Source organism: Anser cygnoides, chromosome 4 (assembly GCF_040182565.1).
Source record: "Anser cygnoides isolate HZ-2024a breed goose chromosome 4, Taihu_goose_T2T_genome, whole genome shotgun sequence".
Classification (NCBI taxonomy): domain Eukaryota; kingdom Metazoa; phylum Chordata; class Aves; order Anseriformes; family Anatidae; genus Anser; species Anser cygnoides.
Genome location: NC_089876.1, coordinates 78,796,653 through 78,820,805, shown reverse-complemented (window position 1 = coordinate 78,820,805; position 24,153 = coordinate 78,796,653). Strand labels below are relative to the sequence as shown.

At 37.5% G+C, this 24,153-nt stretch overlaps 1 protein-coding gene, 1 long non-coding RNA gene and 1 other non-coding gene across 3 annotated transcripts in view; 1 reads left to right on the top strand and 2 right to left on the bottom strand.

The window, feature by feature from the left end:
* UGT8 (UDP glycosyltransferase 8) overlaps window positions 1–240 on the bottom strand; it is a 44,447-nt gene extending 44,207 nt beyond the window's left edge. Inside the window, exon 1 of the mRNA XM_013185277.3 lies at window positions 29–240. The gene's annotated coding sequence lies outside the window, so the exon portion shown is untranslated. The remainder of the gene's footprint in view (window positions 1–28) is intronic.
* LOC106038628 (uncharacterized) overlaps window positions 1–24,153 on the top strand; it is a 40,726-nt gene that overhangs the window by 224 nt on the left and 16,349 nt on the right. Inside the window, exon 2 of the transcript XR_007164274.2 lies at window positions 4,167–4,227. This is a non-coding gene — a transcript (uncharacterized protein). The remainder of the gene's footprint in view (window positions 1–4,166; window positions 4,228–24,153) is intronic.
* Window positions 8,792–22,794, bottom strand: LOC125183097 (uncharacterized). The gene is made up of 6 exons (XR_007164275.2): window positions 22,656–22,794; window positions 21,855–22,058; window positions 20,009–20,108; window positions 16,505–16,583; window positions 11,391–11,516; window positions 8,792–9,807 (listed from the first exon to the last, which is right to left on the bottom strand). It is a non-coding gene; the product is annotated as an uncharacterized lncRNA (long non-coding RNA).

Sequence of the window (24,153 nt, the reverse complement as noted above, 5' to 3'; positions counted from 1 at the left end):
TGTGAAAACAAGAGGCACAAGCGCTTACGAGCTCTTAATTTTTGTCTTCCCGGTTCGTTAGAGCTAATTACGGTTGCTTAATCGATCCTAGCTGCCTTGAGTGATGCACGGTCCCTTGTCCTGCCGAAAATGTCGTGAGGTTCCTACTGCTTGTGACCCCTGCTTGCAGAAAGTTGACTAAAAGGGCATAGAGCACTTCCAGTTCCTCTCCTCTGTCACCCTCAAAGAGACCTTACAGCAGATTGCCAGCTACCACCTGGCAAAACTTAAATACCATTGGTAATTCTCCAATAATTATTTTTGTATGTGTCTGTGGCTTTATTTTAACTCACATGCCTAAAAAAACGGTAATTACCACAGCTGACAGAACAAAATTCTGTGAGAGAACAGGACACACACCCCCACCCACCACACACCTTTTGAAAACAAATTTTTCCTCATGATCGAGTTGTAAGTTCAGAAGTGTTTTTTGGGGGGCCTGCTGAGGTAAATGCTTCTTTCTCTTTGAGTTCTTATAATGACCTTCAAGGGAAAAGAAGTTTTAGGTAGCCTTTCTGATGTGACTGAAGATTAAGTTTCTCCTTTAATAAAAGTGGAGGTTTAAGTCCTCTCAAAGCAAGAAAGTTAATGAAATTTATAATCCATCTTTAGGTAAGGTGAAAGAATGCCACAATAAGAAAACTCAAGCTTTAAATTGATCTCCATTCTAGTAAAGACTGCTTGCAAAAGGAAATGAAAGGTTAGTTTATTTAAATTAATCCCATGTATTTGGGACATAGAGCTTCCTATGATATTCATCATGGCACATCTTAAGAGCTCTTGCATTTCCCACATATAAAACCAATCATTAAAGTTACTCAAATCTCATGCCCCATATGACATCTAGTCAAGATTAAATCAGGTGTTAGGCTTTAGTGGGCGATACCCAGATCCTACAAGCTAATAGTGGCATTTAGCTTTGAGGTAGGTGTTGAGGAGCACCTACAAATCAGGTTCTGAAGTTAAATGCTCCAGAATCAAGCATACAGAGCCATTATTGTATTGAAAGTTTTCTTTACTTCCAGGCAAAATAAAACTCAAACTGTAATGCTAGTTGAAGGCAGAAGGTAATAGTTGAATAAGTTCAGCTTCTCTGAATGTCTGAACAACTGTCTTATTTTAGTGAAAATTGACTTAGTAAAATCCAAATTAAACAAATCCACTTTTAGATTAACAGTGGGCTTAAGACTAGATTTGTAAATTTTGTTCAGGCTTCCCTGAAATGTATTCATATTTCCTGCATGTTTCTGAGTGTCCTTCTCATTTCTTCGTTAGCAACTTTAATAAAGCTGTTCTGGCTGTGGAAATAGAAATGCCCAAAAGTAGCTATTGGTGAAGTTATCTGGAGAATTTTAATAAAGTTACTTATCCGACCTTGGTAAAAAATCATTTAAGAGACTTTTCATGGAATTTCTTACTGAAAATGTCTCACAGTGACGGTAACGTTTTGAATTTAATTACTACATACTACATACTATTTAATACTAACTAAAGAGAGAATGTTGCTTCTAGAGTTCAGATCTTGGAGAGTGCTGTTTTCTGTTTGCAGAACTATTTTGTCTTTCTGCTAGAGTTTATGTCATACTCATAAAAATATAGAAATACTGCATTAATTCCAGATTTGTTTTTCTTCAAATCTGGTTGATTAGACTGGACAATGCATGTACATTAAATAGAAAATTGTCTCATGATTTTCTCCTGATTTGCACTGCTCTCTTGGTAAAAGAGAGTAATTTCCTAGATTCCTGGATTGTGATGATTAACATACAATTCTTTAGCTATTTTTTCCTAGTGTCTCGATTGTTTTGACTATAAATGCATACTTTAAGGATTTCTACAGGGCAAAATAGAAGTATAACCTTTCTTGTAACTTATGTAAGATAGCATTAGCTAATTTTGGTTGTTAATTGGTATGAGATCATAAGTAGCCAAACTAATTTATTTAAATAAGGTTTTTAGTTCTATTGCCTTACCAATTTGCCAGATGGATCTAATTATCTAAAATGTATATTATCTAATTTAATTGCAGTGTTGCCAGACAACCACCTCTTCCAGATCTAGTTGCTACATCTTGTGACGTTGTTCATAGATACACATAAACCCAATAAAGGTGTACAGAAGGTCTGCCTTTACTGTAGGCAACTCTTGGCCTTATTATCTCACATAATTGACACTACCACAAAAGTGGTGTTTATTCTACTGGTATAGGTCACTACCATAACCATATGTTATAGCTCTGAATGGTGGTTTCTAACGGACAATAACTATTGTTTTATCATGCTGCATTTTGTGGATTTTGTAAGTATGAAATGGTAATTTCTAGTTGACTAATGGATATCTGGGTAGCAGCAGAACATGGGGCTTCTCTGTCATTTTTTCACTTAGAGGAGAAACCTGTGGTGCAGTTGCAGTTGTCTCTGTGCAGCCTGTACGTTTACAAAACATAAGTTCTGTTTCCTTGAACAGTAATTTCAATAAAGGAAGAAGGAATCATTTATAAACAAAGTTAGGTAAGATCTCGTCTTTGACTACCGCTTGGCTAGCAGTACTGTAACTTTCTGAGGAGTCTTTTCTCCTGAGTGTTTATTTGTTAACCGTAAGGTCAGAACGCTTTCATGTAGGAAAGTGTTAAAATTATTAATGCTGCTTCGCTGTTGTTATAAAGTACGTACTATGGTTAGAGAAGGTACAGGGTAGAGTGCTTAAAGTTTGTAAGGGGATAGAGCAGCTGCCTTATGAGTAGGGACTAAAGAAGCTGGCACTCCTCTGTGTAGAAAGGAAAAAGCTGAGGGGTAGGATATGATCGATTTATCAAATGGTGAAAGAAGTAGAGAAGATAGATACGCAGCTCCTATTCACTAGATCCTGTAATCCAAGAACCGGGTGATGCTCACTGCAGCAATTATCGAAACAGACCAAAGAGATGAAAGGAGCAGTTGAACTTGGTTATTTATTAACAACGGAAATTGTGGAGGCACACTTTTTCAGTATGTTTGGAAAGGGGGTAAGCATCTTTATGGCTACAAGTCCATAAATGACTATTACAGGGTAGGGTTGCACCTGTAACTGTGGCAGTACACAGTACAATCAGTGTTTGACCTAGGGAAGAGAGAAGAATTGATTACAGGAAGTGGCTGAGCTCTCAAGTTCTCTCTAAAGGTTTTTTTTTTTTTTCTCACTGGCAGAAACTGAGTGGTGGCCTAGAGGTGCTTGGTTCACCCATAGTGTATTTCTTCTGTTGAGAACTCAGCTCAAAGGCATGTGAACTCATGAGTCGAGTTTTTTATTTGCCCTTTTTTTTTCCACTAGCTGTGTATCAACTTCAACAGAGATTAAAAAAATTGAAAAATGAGATTTGAAAAATCTAAGGACTCATTTGTTTTTCTTGTTGGTAGTAAATGGAAGTGAGTGTGTTTCTACAAGGTTTAAGCTCTAGAAAATTAAATTGTGTACTTATTTTTGAGCACTTCAAGTTATTAAGTTAGTATAGATGTTACCCTGAAATGTAATATTCAGGTAGGAAGGCTAGATGTGTAGGTATTTCTTGGTTGCTTTTTTTTTTGTTGTTAACTATTGTGATATTTTGTTCATTTGTTTTACATTTAGCCACAATTCACTGAAATCAGTTCAAAGCCTGTGTAACTCTGTATATTGTTCTCATGTTGTAATGCTATTTTGACATCGCACGCTTGAGTCCTTCTTTAATAGTGCAATAACCACTTATGCTTTTTTTTAAAAGGTAGAAATACCAAGATTTGGTGTTTGTGTTTGTATTTTGACTGAGTTGTCTTCTTTCAATGACGCTTCTTCTGAAATTGAATTTTAGTATATAAAAAAATCTGCACTTGAAAAGTCAGGCCCAAAGTTTTATTTATTATTATTGTTTCTGTCCATAAACTTCTATGTTGAGTTATGATGCCTTCTTTAACTCTTTGGGAAGTGAAATGGGAGCCAAAAATTGAAAAGTTATTGGTATCATTCAAATGAAGTTTCAAATGACAATTTGTTACATCTTTTACCAAGCTAATTCATATAAACTCACAAACCATCTGTATGGCTTTAAATATTGTATTTTTAGCTGTAGTTAGAAATGCTTTATTATTTACAAATGTAACTCTATTTTTCAGGTTTCCAAACTGTGTGTGCAAGTAACACCATTTACAGCCATTGTTACCCTGTTTAAAGAAGGTAAGAACTATAATTTTACTTCGTTAAGCTTGAGGAAGAGAACAACTAACAGACACTAGTGATAGCCTTTTGTCATTTTAAAATATCAAAAGGTATTACAAAATCAAACATTCAAAGTCTATTGTTACCCTGTGAGGCTTACTTAGTCTACTTAGTTTGTTAAAGATGAAGAAGAGGTTACAAAATGCTGCGACTACTACAATTAAAAAAAAATCTTCTAAATACTTAGAAAGCATGGAGGTGGTACTAATTTTTAATCCTAACAGATGCAGGCTGCTTTTTCAGAACCAAATAAGATTGTTATGGTTTGTTAGCTACATATTGTAATAAGTACTGAGTTAAAAATCTGACTGCAAACAAGGTGAATCAATCCAAAAAAATGCCTGAATGTGCTTTGGTTTTATACTACTTTGATACGCAATTTTAGGAAGTACTGGCTAGGCTTGCAGATAGAGTTATAACTTAAAATCTCACATGACGATAAGCTGTGGTGCTGCGGTTGATGTTATCTTTATTTTATAAGCAGAAAAGGCTAGTAGTGTATGACCAAAAATAAATAAGGTACCTAATAGTGCCCAGAGGTTCTACTAGAACGTCTTGCTGTTTGAGAAGAAAAAAAGGCAACAAACAAATGTATTACTCCAACAGTATTTTATTTGATTCTTGTAATATTTCCCACTAATAAGAGCATTGTCTTACTACACCTACTAAAAAAACACCAGACCCAAAAACCTTTGTGAATCTCATTTGTTCTCTACCTCACCTGAAAGGCAGGAGTAAGGAAGAGACTTAGCATGTCCCTCAGTAAGGACTCAAGGAAATAGTTAACTGAACTGAGACCCAGCTGGTCATTCGATACTGGGGTAATTGACAGGGGCGTGGTACGGTGTGTTTGTGTGTTCAGTTTTCTGTTTTATAAATGGGTGTTCATAGTCTTAATTGTAGAGTGGCAAAAGCCTGACAAAACAAATACTTACTCATATGGGGTTCTACAATTCCTCTTAGTCTCATGAAGGTGAGTAGATTTTTTTTTTTTTTGGTTCAGTTTTGAGAGGGTAAGATAAGATAAATAAACCACATTGGTCTCAGTGTTATGTCTTTGTTGTCAAAGGTCACACCTGGCAGTAGTCTAAAAAATATGCTAAACAGTGTTTCAGCCTCCAGAGAAGAGTTCAGGTCCTTCCTTACAAGAACACACCTTCTATCACCTAGGACAGTGCTCTAGCTGCACTCATTCTCCTTGGTTAACTAATAATGACTGTAATTTTTTGCACCTTTTCCATTTGTCATAACAATACTGTTTTTATGATGAGCTTGATAAGTCTATGAAAGACATTGTAGGACAGAGTTCCTGTAGGGTAAGAGTCTCAACCCAGGACGTCACTTTCAGTCCCAAATTGTTGACTAGAGACTTATAAAACGTGGGAGACAAAAAAAAAAAAAAAAAGAATAGGACTCTTCAGCCTTCTTGTTAGGTAGGACATTTGTATGGGGTACATGGCAAAGATTCTGAGTTCAAGCTTCCAATGCCAGGTGACTGTTTAATATAAATACTCTGTCTTGTTTACACAGAAAGCTAGGAGAGGTAGGGAGAACAGTGATTCAGCAACTGATATAAAATAAAACAACAATGCGATGAATCAAAAGGGCTAGGGTAATAAAATATGGCCACTGATTCAAGTCCACAAAGCATGAAGAATATGAAGTTTTAAGAGCCATAGGTATATCTCAGCCGCTCTGCAGTGCTTTAGTAAGTCAGCAAATTCTAGTATTAAATTCCTTGTGACATCTGTATACCTTCACTAGCAATGCCTGTTAATCTTGTTACAAGCCTTGGATTGGGTGTGATGGGAAACATACCAAAATCACTCTGTGTACCAGCAACACACCAAAGAGAAGTTTACCAATGTCTGAGTAGCCACCACCAACTCCCAATGTCACGTCTTCTAAACAAATTCTTCCCTTGTATACCTGTGTTTCAGCCTGCAAACACCAGTATACTCTCAAAGAATGCTGTACTGAAGTTATCACCATCCATTTTAAAACTCAGCAGAGGAAATTTTTGTATTTCATCTAGAGAACTAGAAAGGCATTCCTTTTTGTTCTTCAGTTTCTAAAGTATCTTCACTGAATTTTCTTGTCCCTATTTCATTTTTGCATGTTCCAGTACGTGCTTTGAACTACTTGCCATCTTCCTCTCTTTTAAGCAGCCCTGGTAACAAAAGCATTGTCAGGTTCTCTTCTGAGTGCTGCAGAAGCCTTTTTCCATCTTACACCTATTTTCAATCTCCCTTTTTTCAACACATCTACGTGCTACAAGCATCATAGTGTGTTTCCTTTCTTCCATTCACATCTAAGAAATATATCCATACAATTCCACAATCAAAATCTATTTGAGGTGCCAGCCATTTGCAACTAAGGTTCTCTCTTGTTTTTTTTAACTAGCCATTCTGGAATACAGGCTGTGCAATTTTACACTGCCTCTTCTGTTATAAGTGGCTTTACAATTTCTTATAAAAACACCATGTAATTATTCCAATATTAATTCTGTTTCTTTATCAGTTTTTAAAAGTATATCTGCTGACACTTCCTAAAGTATTTTTTTCCTGTTCTTCCGCCTATTCTATGTTATCACTGGGCTGAAAACAAGCAGAAAGCTTGTAGACCTGAATGTGTGGAATGATTCACTTAGGGCAGGGGATGTGCTTTGGAACAAGTTGAAATTCATTTTCTCCCCAAACTACTCTTATTAGTTAAGTTTGTAGTGTGGCCTTCTCTCATTTTTAGGAGGGATGCTAAATACCTGAAGAAGGATGGGAAATAAACTTCCAAGAAGATCAATTCTTGATTTCCCTTTCTCCCAAAATCAGAGAAAAGAACAGTCTTAGTAGAGTAGACTTCCAACAACCCATGAAAAAAATTGAAAATTTTAATTACATATTTAACGTATCTATAGATACTGGAAATCTGTTTCCAGTGCTAGCATACTTACTGTTTTTCTTTTAGACTAGTGGTATGAAATGAGTAATCATTGATATGTGTATTTGACTATGTTTTTCAGATGAATAACCCATGCACTAACTTTTGAACTTACTTCATGTATTTAATAATATAGATTAAATTCTCAACAGCGTAATGGCAAAAGGCTGTGTAAAATAAGAATGTCAATCAGAACAAGGAATTTATTTTTAAATAGGATTTATGTGTCACCAATGCTGATATTCTATAGAAACAAATTCTAGAAAATCTACTGTAAACAATTGCAGGAATTAACTAATATTTTACATTATTGAAATACACATCATCCCTCCTTTTTGAATAAGCATTTTGTTTGCTTTTGTTTTCTAGGTATCTTTCCTCCCTTTCTCCTTCTGGAGGGGGAAGTTTGTTTTGTATTAATCATCACAGTTATTTTTTTGTCTTTCTAAAAATATATTGTAAAACATAGTTCTCTGAATATGGAGCTATTTAGCTTGTATCTTGTTTGCATCTATGAACAACAGAGAATGTTGTTAATCACTTTTAACAAGCATAACTGTAAATCTACGCTGATTACTACTAAAGATTTTCTTGAAACTACAGCTTTTCCTAAAACTTTATAGTTGAACGTTGCTGTAATAATGTTGTCAAGAATCTTAGGTGCTGTTTGTTACCTCAATTTCCCTTTTGATAAACTTTCTTGACTAATGCAATTTGCTTTTGTTTGTTTTTCCCCTAAAAAAAGTCACAAGCTTACATTTTCTGTTCCTTACTTAGGGAATAAGATGAACTGTATTCATTGATTTGAATGCAGCGAATACTTAGATTTTACATCTGAAGTACTTAATATCTAGAACAAGGAAATCTGAGCTCTATTTCCTTTTGCTTGAAATCAGATGAGGAAGGAGAGTAATTTTCTACCCAACACTGTCATCTCTGCTTAGAAACAGTTAATAATCATGTAACCCCGTCAGTGCTTATGAGCTACCAAGGAAACTGAAGTTGGACAGGATTAGTAGAACGAATAGATAACTGCTGACAGAGGCATATTGGCCCAAATTTGTGATGGAGGGAGAGCAGATGAAGCACTTCTCTATACAGAAATCTTCTAGCTCCTTTGCAGTCATGCGTTGATGCTGTCTTACAATGATACATTCCATGTGTTGTCCTGCTCATATGAATGATCTTCTGCATGACCCTGGATGAACCTTTGGTGATTTAGTTGAAGCTATTATCTGTGACTGTGTACATTTATATTAAAGTTTTCTTGGGAGCTTTGAATAATATATTGAACATTTTGCTAAGGGAAATTGATTCTGCTTAGTTTTGTTCCAAGGCTGTGTAAATTATATGCAAGTGGATCAAGATATTTGGAGTAGTGATCTGTTACACTGCGACTTTTCCCATTATCCTATTAATCTATTAGGACAGAGAGAAACTTGGATGATTATCTTCTGAGATTTTTGGATCTATGTGCTTTATTTTTCTATGAATGGGGAAGCGTACCAAAATCCACTATAGAAATGTTCTACATCTTGGTTTGATTATTTGGAAGCCATGATGAATCTTCCTTCTGCACAAGAGAAGTCTGGTGCTTAATGTTGACCCAGTAGGAGTTTTAGAATGAAGTCTGGAGATTCTGTGTATCCACAGTAGCTATGACCAGTAACAGAGTGATCCTTGGTCATGAGAATCAGAATAAATTAAGTTGAAAGGAATGAGATGTCATCTAGTCCAGCCCCCACTGAAAGCAGATCATACTAGTTTTGGGTGCTCAGGGCTTGTCCACGTGAATTTTGAGCACTTCCAAGGATGGAGGTTTCACAACCCATCTGTGAAACTTTTTCCAGCGTTCAACCACCCTCATGGCAGCAATTTTTTTCCAGATAAATAACCAGAATTTTCCTGTGGTGATGATCTTCATGTCCATTGTCTCTCATGCTGTCATTTCATCTCCAAAAAGAATCTGGCTCAGTCTTCTTTATACCATCCCATTAGGTAGACATCAGCCTTTTCTCATCAAGGCTGAACAAGCCCAGTTCTCACATGTCATGTGAACACAGACTATAAACTGAATTCTGCCTCTAGGAAGATGAACCAAAGAGTCAATCATTTATAACCATCTGTAGATATGTTGCTTGTTGCTGTGTTTTGTACCAGTAGAAGGAAAACTTTTAAGGTTTGTTTTCATTCATAGGTTCAAGATACAAGACGTTAGACTAGCTATCCATCCGTATTCTTTCCATCATTGTTGAAGTGTGGATTTTGGGTCATAGCACACAAATCTCTCTCTCCATCTACCCAAATCTTGGGCCTCTTTACAAATTTGGGTTTATGTTGAACTGAAACAGTTACCATAAGGATAGTATCTTGAGAACAAATTTAATTCACATGCTCACGGCTCAGATCAGTTCTTGAAATCTGCAAAGGCTGGAGTGAAGACAGAAGTGGTTCCTCTCTTTGATTAATTTCATCTCTGTGAAACAGCTGAGAAGGCACTCTTGAAGGAACTCATTCCAATACAGGCAATTTGAGAGGTGGAATAAAAAAAAAAAAGATGGGATTGGTGGAAATAAAGGCATTGGTAACAGTAGGGCATGACTGGAAGTTAAGGATAGATCATGAAAATAAAAGAGCAAACTGTAATTACTGTGTGATAGGCAAATGGTCACAGAAATCACTGTGTACATCTTAACAAGCTCAGGGTTTTGTGGATCTAAGTCATTGAGGAACAGAAAATTACTTCTTTTTCTTTTAACTCCACAGTAATTTATTTGTGGGCAAGATAAGAGGAAAAAATAATACAAATATTGCAAGAGAGGAGTCATGGAAACCATTGAGTTGCATTTCTGTGGAGTAGCGGGGGGAAATCATTGGTAGAAAGGGGAGGAGAAATTTGCATTTCAGCCACTGTTTTGAATAATGAAATATTTATTCCCTAGGAGAAGAAAAACGGAAACAATAGAGCTGTGTTTATAGTAAAATGGTCATTTGTCCAGACTCTGATTTGTGGTTCATCAATACCTCTTTGTGAGAGGTACTTCCCTGAAATATGCCTTTGTTTCAAATGGAATGCATCCAGGGGCGTATAGTGCAAGGAGTCTCAGTTGGACAGGCTTAAACAAACAATAAGACAGTGCAAGGACTGAAATTAAAATGTGTATATACTTTTTTCTGTGCCATGTTCTATTCATTACCTGATTTAAGCACAAACCAAAACAGTATGTCCTGAAGCTTCCAACCAGATGAGTTACAGCTACGTTAATTTTTTTTTTAAAGCAAAATGCAACATCTCTCAAAAGGCAATTACCACGCTTTTCATTCTGATTGTTTGACTAGGTTCTAAATGATGAAAATAAACTGCAAAGCTCTTTCTATTTTTGTTTGTTCACAAGGACAAACACCAGCTTTTTTGTCTTTTCCCAGACCACTGAGCCCAGCAATCCAGGGTTATACTTAGAGGTGGTAACAGAGATGACTTCAGGGCACTTTCAGTGCAATACATCTATGTTCTCAACAGGCCATCTGCTTGCCCGGAGGCTGCAATAGTTTTTCTTCTCTCCATGCCCCAGTATTATTTGTTGGGAGCAATTAAGAACTAGGAATCTTGTATTAATACATTTTTGTTGGTCGTTTCCCTGTTGTGATGGCAGTGTGTTTTAAGGCTTCCTTTCTCTGTCACAGAACCACAGCATGGCCTAGTCATAGCAGAAGATTTTGATCACAAGGAGACCTAGGAATAGGGATCTGTTTCTGCTTCAGTGCTTTTTTTCTGCAGTAAATCTTTTCTCTTCCATTTGCTAAACATAAGCGTCAAGAACATTTCCCCAGATTCCTTGCCAGCCTAGTGTACATTTGGAAACCAATTGGCTGCATCCTACCTCTCTGTTTCTTACTTTTGCCAAATGCTTGAGTCAAAAGGAGCGGTCACCAAGAAGTATAAAAGATGACTGCTGTATTATAGTCAGATAGAGATGATACTCTACCAGTGGAATCGCATAGTGCTGCTCTAGAGGCAGATTAGTCTGCAGCGAGGCTAGATGAGGCAGAGCTCTGCCACCTGTTTGGTGGTGCTGCAGGTGGTGTTTTTTTTCTTTTTTTGTTTTTCCCATCAGTAAAGTGATTTACATATATTTTTGATACAACAGAGTTCTACCAAAGCAGTAAACAGCATGCAAGGATACTGTGATCTCCACAGCAAAACGACGTACCAGAAGGCTGGCTTCCAAGGAGCAAGGTGAACACAGTTGAGAAGCAGGGTGCAAAGTAAGGACAAGGATAGTAGGCAGGGGAGAGACAGTTTCTGCCACCTGTTGTAAGAGCAGCAATTGCCATAGTATCAAGGGATAGATATGACTAAGAACCAGAAAGTGAGGAACTACAGGAATAATAAATCATAGAGAACATAAGTGAAGGCAGAGAATTAGGAGCATCTGAATACCACGGTGCATGGAGAGTTGACAGAAGTCAGGACAAGTCAAAGAATTTTTGAGGTGACTTGTTCATGGCAAGGTTGGCAATAGTTTCTTTGTTGTATCCATATGATAGCTTGGTTTCAATAGCATGAGCATCTTTATGTCTGCACAAATAATTGCCTTGTTCTGGTCACAGAACAAAACATAAATTCAGCCCAATGAAATGAACAATGTTTTGGCTACTGAAATAGTACTAGTGAAAAACATTGCAGTTACTTTCAACAAAATGAAAGAAATTATAATAAAATTTAGCTGTTCATAAACATTCACAACCACAGGGATAAGCAGATGGTGTCACACCTTGCTCTCTGGCATGGATCAAATCCTTCCTCTCACCAATGGGTCTTTAAAAATCTCTCTCACTCCCAGGGTAATGCTACCTGTCCTTCGCATCATCACAGTATTAAAGAATACTAGTGTTGTCTTTCAATATCATTCGAAATATCAAGGAAAAGCAATGTTTTCTGATCATCAGCAAGTATGGACATACATAAGTGCAACATCTTAGCAGATAAATCATGAAAGACTTGTCCTGCCATATGGTGGTTTCTGCTTGTTGGAACATTTAGAGAGGAAGATATAAGCTTGAGCCTCTTTAAATAGAAAGAGGTTTGAAATCCAGTATTAATTTTTTTTTAACCAAGGAAAATGGCATATAATTAAAAAGATTATGAATAAAATAAGAGCTTTAAAATAGTTGATTCTAGAAGTATTTTCAGCCTAGTTCACATTCAGTTTTGAACTAATAGATACGTTTTGGGGTGAATAAATTCACAATGAAACAAAAAAGTTGCAGTGTTCTAATTATTGTGCTGCATGCAATACATCTAAAACATTGGGAGTCAAAACATCCCTCAGTTTTATGCTTGCATATTACAGCTATTTGTTACAACAAAGGCGTAATGTTAAGATGGTAATTTAGACATAGGATTCATTGTTAGCATTAAAAGCCTCACTGAGGTCTGCAAAAATGCTGTAAACTTATATTGCTGTATAAGCTTCCAAGCACAGATGTGGGAAAAAAAGGATGAAAGACAGCTGTAGGTATCTCATTCTGTTTGAGTGAGGTGCAGTACTGGTGAAGTTACTTGTCTTTAAAGCATACAGCAAGAGAAACATTACTAACAGGCCACTTTATATCTGCTGTGGGATAAAGATCCCGTAAATGTTTTTCTTAAGTTATAAAAGAGGGTGTATCCTCACAGCATGAAACCTTGAGCTATCACAAGATCTTAATTCTTGTCTTACCCGTCAGAAAGGATCTGCTGGAGTTCATTTGCTTCTTTTCTGCCAGAACAGATGGCACAGAGGCAAAAGGTGCCGGAATAAGTGAGGTCAAGTCAGCAGAGCAGTCAGGTAATTGTAAAGACACTGTTTCATTATGTGACAAGTAAGGACATGATACTGATAGTGACTCAGAAATTGTTTTGTAATCCTTGCTGTACTGCAAGTGTTGATTAGAAATAACCCTCAAAAACTTGACTCCAAATTGTAATTAGGTGTGAAATATCATACAAACCTTAAGGTATCTGTGAAACGGTATGCAAGTGGTATTAGTGTGGCTATTGTGTAGAGAATAGCAACCGAATTTTAGACAGGAGTTGCTGAAATGCTTTTAAGTCGCATAGTAAACGTGAAATCAAACACACCTGACCCTGTGACTTCTGATGTATAATGTGTGGTTATAGCTTATGTTGATCAAACCATGCATTTAAGGAGTTATACAATTAGTGTAATCAGTAAGAAAGCATTGTCATCTGTTTCTTAAGCATCGTTGATGAGCTTCTCACAAAGTGAGTGTCCCACATCTACGTAGCTGGAAACATTTACATAGATACCTTCCATACGTTGTATGCCAAATGAGTGAGTATGGTGCCTAGCACAAGTAGAGGTCGCCATTTGGGGTGCTCTGCATGGTAATAATTGACTCTACTTTTAAATGATATTGCGAGTTTTGCTGGGTCACTAAACTCTCTAAGTGTAGGAAATTGAATCTTAAATTACTCTAGCGTTCTTGATCATTAACGTTGCTTGCCTTATGGGGAGTCTAAAAAAGGAGTGTTCGTATGAGAACAGACCACTTTTGGACTAGGATCTCTAAGGCTCCTTATCCCAGAGGCAAGAACCTGGAAAACTTCTGGTCCCAGGCTTTGAGGAGAAGTATGAATGAAAATCTTTGTTCAGTTTGTCGTTGAGAAGTCAGTCACATCTCCATTCACTGTAGGTTTCAAAATAAATTTTAAATTATTTATACACTATCACAAAATACTTTGTTTAAAGGGAATTAATATTTTTCCAGTGCTAAAACTTCTGAACATCCCCAGCAAGTCTTCTCATGTATAGGCCTTAATGTTGCAGTCTCATACTGGCTCATACAAATTCCTATTCCAAAATAGCAACATCTAGTAGATGAAACATTTAGTAAAACAGTTAAACAACTAGAAAAATGTCTGCGTAAGGTTGGAAGTTATACTATTTTTTTTAACAGCTGCATCTAAAGGCCAGAGTTATGTCCTGCTGCAATATCAAAATAATGTTAGGAAATAATTATACGCCAGCTATATGAAACAAGAAACTACAGTTAAGGCTCTGACTTTTCTGTTGTAGACTAATCCCTTGGAGTTTAGTGGTTGTGTTTACCTCTCAAATTTTGACTAATTTGGGGTCTGCAACAATACCAATTAGCACTGAAAATCAAGGAACTGTACTGCTATCCTGCTCTTCATGCGCTGCTGTTGTGAAAAAAGCTAAAACTTAAAAAAGCCTTACTCTGTAAAGTACTACTATTATTTGTACTAGCTAACATTTCATACAGTTGCAGATTCTAATAAGGTTAAAGACCAAATAAAAAGCAAATCAATCATTTAAGGTTTAAGAGACTTGTGATTTATGATCCTCTATTAGGGCATTGCATTAAGAAGTTAGTTAATTCTTCTGTGCCATCAAGGCAGAGGTGGAGGAATGAGTGTTGATGTCTTATTTGTGTTTGCAAGTCAGTCCTTTCATTTTGTGCAATTTCTTATTTTGGCTGGGTTGACTTTCATCGCTGAGGTAGAGTTTGAAATACCTGACTGATGCTTGTGCCACAGGTGTGGTGGTTGGTGAATAACCTAATTTCCCAATCATAGTTGTAGTGATGCTTTCTTTTTAAAAAAAAAACATTTTGGTGAAATTAGGATGAGAATTTAACCATGGAATGAAGAAACTGGCAGTGACTTGTTCTTTGTGAGATGCTGGGAGGACTTCAGTGAGGCTTAAATAGAGGCTTAACTCTGTCTCTCTCCACAGGGATAAACTTCCTGTTTGTCGTGCTTAGTTTTAAACATCTTCTAAGAGAGAAGGAAAGGGTTGTAAATATGTGACCCTGCGTAATGAATCCTGCAGTAACAAGCTCATGTGGAGGGACCCATGCTGAGTGTTTAGATTTCCTGTGTGATGTTCAAAGGGCATCAGGAGCTGGGTACCGCACAACTCTCTCTTGTTTTCAAATGACCCTCCAGCCCATCTAGTCTACCAACCATCCGTATAGAGAAACTGCCTTTGAAGCCCACTAAAGATCCGAATAAATATTTCAATTCTTCTTATCACTGGTATAAGAACAGATGCTTGGTGAAGACAATTCCCTTCTTAATCTTCATGCTTGACTCACTCTTAGCCAAAAATCACTGAATCGTGTCATAGGCTGAAGTTTGCCTCGGCAATCCATGCAGTTTTAATCTATTTACAGTGGCAGGACTGGATTCTCCCCCAACCATGCCTGTAAATGTCAGTGCACTGATATTTAGGTGTATATCTACCTAAAGCATCATCAATTGAAGAGGCATTAGCTTTAGGCTATATGTGGACCACTGGATTCATGAGTACAATTTGGAAATCATTTGTACGTGTGACTAGGAATGGTGAGGGCTTGGAGAGCTGAAGAAAACAAAAATTGACCACTTCTACTGTGCATGACTACTTAGGAAAAAGGTTTCTTAATAGCATATACATCATTTCTTTCCAGCAATAATTTCCTGGAGGATGGGAGGTGAGGTATAGATTATGTGTCGAAGTCAATATACAAATGTCACAAATTACTGTGATGCAGCCATGATTGTCTAAATATCCTATAAGGAGATAACGATTTTTTTCTCCAAAAAATATTACTGCTTTGTATAGTTTCCCTGGAAAGATTAGGAACTTCATGGACACAGAACGTTGGCTGCTCTCTGCCTTTTGAGATACACCTTGAAAAGATGGTATAAGTGAATTGTGGACCACAGATGAAGCAGTGTGTTCCAAAAGGGATATATTAGAAAAAAGCAGAAGAGGGGAATTTCAGTTCAGAACAAGAATGCACTGCCCTCTTGTTGTATAACTTTACATAGTGTGGGTCAGGTAATATTACTATTGGACTTTATTTCATTGCATGCACGAAGTCAAACTCTTTTCTCTGTCAAATCTGTGCTATTCCATTAATAGATGAGCAGGAAGATCTGTAGCAAAGTGAATGTTTGTAAGTGCTAAACCCAGCTCAGATGCGTGGTAAGGCTCATCATGGGATGAGCGTGAATCCTCATTAAGGTACAACTCGCCTGTTAATAACAATGCATCTCAAAGAATGCTGTGTGTTGAACATACGTGCATAATAAAACGTTACAGAACAAAATATTGGGGGGCATTTAAATCATACTGGAAAATGTGGTATCTTTAACAGCATTTTATATCAAATGAAGCATCAGAGGTATAACTGGCGACAAAATGTGGTAAGATCAGGGCAAATCAACTCTGTCTCTCTACCTATCTACTTTCACTCTCATAAACCAAAGTTTTTACAGACCCACCTTAGCCAGGTAGAGAAGTCAGGTTAAAAAACTGCTTTGTCTCACCACAAGTGTATAAAACAGCTGAATGAAAGTGGTTCTGTAAATAGAAGTAAAACAACAGATGAGCACAGCCTTCAGATTACTGGGCTACAGAGGAGTAAATGAACAAAGATTTTATTACTGAGATTATTGTTGAATTCAGTCTATAAATTTTTTTTACTCTTGCTGACTTAAGAGAAATATGAAAATACATGGCAATTTGCAAGAAATCTATATAACTTCTGTAAGCTGCGATTCATGATAAATTAATATGGGTATAATGTGAATGAGAATCCCTAGCATTACATATTCCTAGTGTATATCCATTGATATTGTGCTTTGCTATAAATGTTTTTAAAAAGCATTGGACTTGGAAGCTTAATTATGTATTGAGTTAGGATGTACTTACTAAAGTCTGTCAAGCTTGAGGCTGCCTGAAGTTTCCACAACAGAAAAGTGATCCTAACAATGAGTAAGTCAAGGTAATTAGAGTAACATGATAAATCTGGCTAGTTACAGCAGTGACTATCTTCCCAGCATGCTGCTGTTTGCTTAGTCATTGCAATCTCTTCTAAGAGAAGTCCATGATCCGTATCAGGATTTTCCAGCTGAAATCCTGTATCATAAGTACATTGTTCATGACACTGGATTAACAGCACTGGCTTTATACTGGCTTTTTGGTTCACCTCCCTACAAAAATGTAGTCTGTGAAATAATTTTAGAAACTTCTCTGCAATATGTATTTGAAAGGATTTCACATTAGAATTGTAGTTAACCATTTTTTTAAAAGTTTTACTGCAATGCAATGATAGCATGAGGAAGTCTTAATGAATTTGATAGAAGTCATGTAATTTGTGTTGCTTACGCCATGTATATACGCATATATTGTCTTTTGTGTATTTAAGTGGTCAATAAAAGTGGTCAATAAAATCAACACATTTGTAATTTAAGTTCAGAGGGCTCCCATGAGTCATAACTCAGGAGATCTAGTTCCAGTTGCTTCATTTGTCAGATTTTTGTGACCTCATTCACATTACTCGATCTTTTGTTGCCTCAACAGAATGGCTTTGAAATTAACATCAAACCAGTTACTTCTTCCCCAAGCTTTTTCCACCCATCTTTGAGGCCTAAAGGGTAACTAATTCTAAATGTTCCTTGTAGCGAGGTTGGGAAGGAATAGCATAGATTTTGCAGCATCATTCAGAAAAGCTACTGGGGAGAAAAATGCAAAGGTTTCACATTGAAAATAAAGGTTGTCTTGTCACCTTGATGTTGAATAGCGATTCTTCTCAGTGTGTGACAGCAAGATCCCCAGACAATCAAATCTACGTAACCTTTGTCGAATGGACTCTTTCAACATTGGAAGATAGTTCTAGCTATGCAACCACTTCATATGCTGTTTATTTATGTTGAATGGCATTTGTTTGTGCAAACCATAAGGCGACCAAAGCTAAAAATCCAGAGTTCTGGGTTTCTTATTTTTAATGGGAAGAAACTTCATGTTATAATATCTTTGACTTAGTTGAACTATGTAGTTAAGGAGTAATTAGTTTTTATCGTAGCATAAAATCTGGGTCAGCAATGTAGTAAAAGATCTTTTAAGCCAAATCAGAGAATGGTTATATGCTGTGGTATTAAAAAACCTTCTTGGTGCTAGAATGCTTTAAGGAAAATTGGCACTGTTCTTTTGCACAGTTCCTCTGCATGGACAAGCCTCTCTGACCTTGTAGTAGCTTTCCCCAGTGCGTTAATGATTCAAGAATTATAACATTGCAGGATCAAATTAGTTATGCTTTAATGCCTTTGGAGGGTACTTTGGTTCTGTACCAGGCTCTCCCAGACCTGCCGCTCTGACATAGCTATGCTAAATTGATGCATTAGCGTAAGGAGGTGTGACTTAGAAATGTGTTATGCGTAGTTAAAATTGTACTAGGACTAGGGACTTCCAGTTAAATTATCCAAACTTCTCATTAAATTATCTATCTTTTCGGAATCCCTGTGTAAATCAGTAGTTTGTCCAGCTGCATAGTTTGACCTCTTAATCTCTAAAGGGCAGAATCCCAAATTCCTCAGCAGATGCTATGCAGCAGGAAACCTGGGACTGTATTCCGGCTCTGGCTGCAGGGACATGCTCTGGCCACATCCCTGTGAGCATCAGGGCAGGCCTGGGGGGGCACACTAGCCCTCTGCATTATCCTGCTCCCTGTTGGATGAAGTTTGAGGAAGGGGAACAGGGAGGCAGTTCTAGAGGACACTGATGGGGAGAGCAGCACTACAAGGTTTTTTGAGAGCAGTGACCAACCTGCTCCACAGCTTAGATGTATTCAGACAGGTAGTATGTGTGGAAAACCTGGCTCTTCACATTCTCTACGTGAAATCTTTGAAGTGCTGCTGGGTCCCTTCCAATATCTAGTTCAAAATCTAGATACAGGTTTGACCTTTTCTTAATATGTTTTGTATTTTAATCATAGCACGGTCTTTTCTAATCGGATCTTTGTATATTTACAAAGAGAGATACTTTTTTTTTTTTTAATGCTTATTGCATGAGCAAATTAAACTGCTCTTTTGATGAAGAAGGCTGATGTGAGGGCAATGCCACTAACAACTTTGTTGCTGTTTTCTGCGGAGCTCTGGATGCTTTCCCTTTCACAAACTTAGTGTGAACTCTAACACTTCTTCCTGTTAACGTAAACTGCACACGTTGTCTAGGCCTCTTTAAAGAATAACCAGAAGAACCTAATGATCCTGCTTGCTCCTTGTGGAATTCAGAACAGAATTCTAAAAACCAGCACATTATATATATATAGTTTTTATTTTGATGTGTTGCTGTTTTGATTCATTCTTAGATTAGATTAAAAGCCCTTTATTGTACCTGTCCCTTGTTTCTGACCTCACTATGTCATTGAACATGGTGAGCTCCATGTTAGATACCAGGAAGTTACACTTTTCAAGGTTTTACAAACAGCAGACTCACTGTAATGTCATTCATTAACCAGTCATACGAGCTGTTTTATGGGAAAGCCCACTTTCCACTGCTGTACTGCTTCTCCCAAGCAGGACTTTGAGAACCCTTGACTTCACCCTAGCTATGGCTGAATAGAATAAGTATGTGTTGTTTATGCCTGTTAAATAAAAGGCTATTAAGTAAAGAACACAACTATAAGTACATTTAGAATCAGACAATCATGTTTATGAACATAACCCAAATATTGACATATCATTGAGACCTTAAAGATGTAGCTTTAAGGTTGGTGAGTAATAATACAACGAATTAACAAAAATGTATTATATAAATCTTTAATCCCTTGGCAATGTATTTTTATATAACTTAGATACTTGCTGCTGTGATCTATGACAGCATCCAAATAGCACCCCTAACAGCATTATAGGTAACATGCTGTTTTTTAATGCAAGTCACAGGTATGTGCTCTAAGGATTCACTCAACATTTCCTTTCAAGTCAGAATCTATGCAGATTTCTTACCTTTGAAGAGGATGCTCTCAACCTTTCCTCTAAAGTTAGTTCAAATTTCTTACTTCTCAAATGCATCTTTTGCAGCTTTGACAGTATAGTTACTATTTCACTAAAAGGATAATACAGAGAGTTGCGGTGTTCTTCTGTTGTTTCTGCCAATTTCCTTTTACATATATATATATATATATATAAAATCTTGTATTTGGTTATTCTAAATCTATTTTATAGTGACTGCAGTAGTAATAAATATGGATAAAAACATTCTGTTAAATGTATTAATCGGTAAAGGAAAGCTGAAATTTCATTCATATCCACAGGAAATAATGGGTATTGTTATGATTAGAAACTCCCCCAAAAGCCCTATTTAGCCAGGCAGTTTGTAGATAATGAAGACTATTGTTTAGTTTTCATTAGTGCAATTGTTTGTATAAAGACTATTGTGGTACTGCTGCCACGGGTGCCTGGTTTTGTGCTCACATTGCTGCTTATGTAGTACATTTATCTGTTGCATGCTACAAATTTGGGAAGTTCCTAGAACTAATTTTGCACTTTCGTTAAGTAAAGTACCCACATTTCCACAGATCCAAAGCTGCAAGGGCTCCTGTCTCTTCTCAGAAAGAAAAGCTTATAGCAATGTCTGCAATATTGTGGCAGTAAAGGCATTTTCCTTTTTTCCTTAAAGGAGTGGTAATGAGATATCATTCAGCTGATCTAATAAACTTGTTCTTTGGAACAGCTGCCAACCAGCAGCCCTGTAGAAGACTTTCAAATGAATGTGAATACAGACAAGATGTTTAAAAGTTTTAGAGGTACCCTTAGAAAGTGAGAGGATCAGCAATCAGAATAATGAGATTAAATACTCTAAAGTATTGCAAATTCTTTTTGTTCCTCGGAGCTCCCAAAGGAGTCACTGGTGTAAACAAAAGTAAATGATTATTGGTTGGGGGAAGCAATTTAAACCACCAGCTGCTTTCTTTGTGATGGCTTGTTAGCTACACTATATTTTTTTTTTATGAAGAGCCTTTATGACAGGAAAAATTATGTCCTGATGCTATGATTTGTTATTTTATTAAATTGCCACTCTTGCAGAATATTTAGTATCTGTCTCCTTGGTTTTACTCTAGTGAGTAAACCCACAGAAGAACATTTGCTCCTAGACAGAAATGAAGAGTCAGTTTTAGTAGCAGAGGATCAAAGAGCAGCTGTTAAATCCTCCTCCAAATTTCCACTTCTGTAGTCATACCGAATCATAAAACAGCCCAGGTTGAAAGAGACCTCCAAAACATTGTCCGGCCTGGCCTTTTCATGGAGCATGGAGCTTAGACAAGATTATCTTAGCACCCTGTCCAGTTGCATCTTAAAGCCTCCACTAATGGGAACTCCACAGCGTCCCTGGGGAGGCTGTTCCAGTGATAGCTCTCACTGTTAAAAAAAAAAAAAATGTTTTTTATATCAAGATGAAACCTCGCCCAGCCCAACTAGTTCCTGTTGCCCCTTTTCCTGTCAATGCCTCTCATGAAGAGAGCGACTCAGCCCACTTTGCAGCTGCCCTTTAAAGACTGGAAAGCTGTGGTGAGGTTCTCCCTGAGCCTTCTTTTCTCCAGAGTGATCCCTGTGTCATTTTACAGCTCTGTCTCTGGTCTTGCAAAGTGTTTTTCAGTTAACTCTATAGCAGGGAAAAGCAGCTAGGAATGTTTTACTATTATATCTTACATATCTGTGCATATAGAGACAAACAAAAGTCTGTTTCTTGCAATATTTGGAGTCAGAGATTCATGGCTAAATCCAAATGCTGCTTTGTGCTCCAATGTCACAAGATGAACTCGAGGGGGCTACCACTGCCCCCTGTGCTTACCCTTCTCAAAGGCACCGAGGGAGTGTAGTTCCTCATACTCCGCTGTGAGAAACTCTCTGAAAGTCCATGGCGATGAAGCAGCAGGGAACAACGTATTCCAGCTGTAGCCACCTACAGAGCCTGGAACTGCACGCTTCAACAGCACTGTTATGGCTGTCACAAAGGTTTTGAAAACCCAATTCCAGTATTGTCAGTCCAAATACTCTAGATGCAACAAAGGAAGATATGCACAATAAAGATTATTTGCAAAACAGGTTGACTACATGCTGTCAAAATCATAAAAATATTTGTCAGACGAGTATAGAACAGGGAAAAGAAACATTCTCTCCTATTTCTCCCCAATAAATTAAATTCTCATGAGGTATTAATGACCAGACCCCTTTGTAATTAATGTTCTGTGTACATTTAGGACAAAGTTTGATAACTTGCCTGTATACTTCTTAAAAGAAGAACGGGCTTGAGATAGTAATTTGGCAGAAAAGTAGTGATTGGGGAATAGGTCTAGATTTTGCAAGGAATCCTCCAAACCGTAAAGAAATCTTATTTAAAATGACTAAGTTGTGCTTTAGGATAACAAGAGAGATTATCACCTTCCTAACCAGCTCAGAAAATTCATTTAAGGGTACTTAGTTTTCTATTTTCCTCTGAAATCTGATAGTGACCTTGAATTCTGGTAAAGCTCCTTCTTTTTAGAAAAAATAGCTTTGCTACTGCTGTGAAATAGCCAATGTGTTGGACCTTGCCTTTGAAAAGGCGATCACATTCTCTGCACACTTAGATTTGCCACTGAATTAATCTTACCTACTTCTAAACCCTCAGCATAACCAGTTTCAGAGCCCTTCATTGCTGCTGCTGCCGCCGTGCTGGTGAGTGGACCAAGCAGAGAGAGGGCACCAGTGTCTTCTGGCTGTTGTGTTGCTCAGAGCCTGCTGCTGAGAGGCCACAAGCAGAGTTTCTGTCCATGGTTTAAGCTATAACTAAGATGAATCCTTGACTCTAAAGATAGGTAGGTAAAAGGAGGAGGAAAGATGTTGTAAGGAAAAGTGATCTCTGTTTAACTCAGCAAGGCTTTTAATAATCTTTATAAATGTTACAGCACTTTCAGAGACGACTGCTTTATTCAGACATGGTTTTTACCTTTTGAAGTAAGCAAAATAGAACTGTAGTTTCAAAGGTGTAGGCTGTATTTGACTATTCATGCTCTCTACTTCCATGGATGTTGCCACCGTACAGGTGAGTGAGCCCCTAGGGGATGTTCTCTTATCTTTTATGTTTTTTTCTTAGCAAATTATTGCAGCTCTAGCATGTGGCTCTTCAACTTTTCAGGTCTAGTTTGGGGAGTTTGGGGATATCACAGTTTGGAAATCAGCTGTAAAGATTAACAAGTAGATATCGATAATGAGACATTTGTTACTTCCACTCACACTGTTAAGAACTTTGGCATTCCTCTGACGTTAGCAGCCCAGAGCTTTGCCGTGCTTTTGCTGCTTTTTCATTCCTCCCTGCAAAGTAATCAATAGCCTGACCTGGTTACCTTGCAAATCCTGTTGTGTCACATTAGCCTCCTCGGATCCATATGTATGCATGTGGACTTGCTCACAGGATTAAGGATTCTGGGTTTGGCCAGAAGTTTTCTCACTAATCCGTGCTCCTTTGTCTAACACCTAGCAACCAGATAAGCTGTAGCAGAAACGCCCCAAAGAGCTGTGAGGTTGTGCAGTCGCAAAGGTTTTGCAGAAACTGAGAACCCAGGCTGATAGACTTAGATCGATATAAGCAAAGCCAAAGGTTTGCGTTAGTGGGATTATTCCTGTGGAAAGCGTTTCTTGGTGGAGCTCGACCTTATGTAGCGGGGGTGTGCTAACGCGTGGCTGATCAGAACTGAGATGATGTGCTGTATGGCCTAAATTGTGACCAATATTAGTAAGATGTTGTATGCAGGTGGTGGAATTGGGCACTTTAATTTACTTCTTAGCAAGTCAGAGGGGATTAGTGAAATACTGAATGCCTTTCATTTCAGTGCAGTTTGGCTGAGAAGTTGAATGTGCTTTTGGCTTGCACTGTTTTGCTCTTACACCTGTAATTGCCAAGGATTTTTTTTTTTTGGCCCTAAAAAATCAAAACAAATCGTTGTATTGATCTGATGAGCAGGACAGTCACGTCTAGGAGAACAAGCTGTACTTAAATGTTTGATGCCTGAATAATGTTCAGGGGTGGAGGGGGCACATTAAAAAGGAAGAGGCAGACTTCCGTATGAAATGAAGCTTCCAGAACTGACAGGGCATGCTGCCAACCCGAG